Source organism: Orycteropus afer, unplaced genomic scaffold (assembly GCF_000298275.1).
Source record: "Orycteropus afer afer isolate SDZICR_OR568_19922 unplaced genomic scaffold, OryAfe1.0 scaffold00024, whole genome shotgun sequence".
Classification (NCBI taxonomy): domain Eukaryota; kingdom Metazoa; phylum Chordata; class Mammalia; order Tubulidentata; family Orycteropodidae; genus Orycteropus; species Orycteropus afer.
The window spans coordinates 9232749-9233855 of record NW_006921611.1 but is presented as its reverse complement, the minus strand read 5'-3'; the positions used below and the strand labels follow the sequence as shown (position 1 = coordinate 9233855).

Genomic DNA, 1107 nt, shown 5'->3' with positions numbered 1-1107 from the left:
ATTTTCCTAGTGCAATATAATAACTGATTTATTCACTGCTGCTTCCGTGGATGTTAATTGGGGACCCAAGTAAAATGAAATGACTACATCAATCTTCTGCATTTATCGTGATGTTGCTTATTGTGAGGATTTTTGTTTCCTTTATGTTGAGGTGTAATCCATACTGAAGACTGTAGTCTTTGATCTTCATCAGTAAGTGTGTCACGACATCTTCACTTTCAGCAAACAACGTTGTATCATCTGCATATTGCAGGTTTTTAATGAGTTTTCCTCCAATCCTGACACCATAGGAATAAGTGAGAGATTTATTTTTGTTGAAATTGAAAATTGAATCACATGCATTTTTTCTCATCTACCTCAACTCCAATAAAATAGCAATAAAAGATTCAAAACATATTTCTTGACAATATGAGTAAGAATACAGGAGATAGATTTTAGGAAAGAAGAAAGATTAGGTTATGATGACAAAATACTCTGTGATATTAAGACACTCCAATAATAAACAGCCATAATTTTAAGAAATGTTTTGTAATAATATAATGATAATTTTAGTTGATTAAAATATCTGATTATACTTTTATTATCTTCTACTTTACTTCCTCAACTCCTATTAATTTCAACAGAGGAGTAAGACTCAATGAAAATTATTTTGTATTTAGAATTTACTAAAGACTTCTTGATTACTTACAAGTGGCATTACAATAAATGGAGAAAAGATGAAGTTATCAAATATTTCATATTACTTGGTTCCACAATCAACAACAATGGAAACAGCAGTCAAGACACAAGATGATGTATTGCACTGGGAATATCTGGTGCAAAAGACCTCTTTCAAGTGCTAAAGAGCAAAGATGTCTCTTTGAAGACTAAGGCGCACCTAACCCAAGCCATGATATTTTCAGTTGCCTCATATGCATGTGAAAGCTGGACAATGAATAAGGAAGATTGAAGAAAAGTGGATCCTTTTGAGTTGTGATGTTGACGAAGAATGCTGAAAGCAGCTTGGACTACCTGAAGAACTAACAAATCTGTCCTGGAAGAAGTGCAGCTGTAATATTCTTTGGAAGCGAGAATGGCCAAACTTTCACTCATCTTCTTTGATAGTGC

General features: G+C 33.2%; 1 protein-coding gene across 1 annotated transcript in view; it reads left to right on the top strand.

The window, feature by feature from the left end:
- The window catches only part of LOC103192141 (disintegrin and metalloproteinase domain-containing protein 2-like), a 147235-nt gene that overhangs the window by 22732 nt on the left and 123396 nt on the right, over positions 1-1107 (top strand). The window lies entirely within an intron of this gene.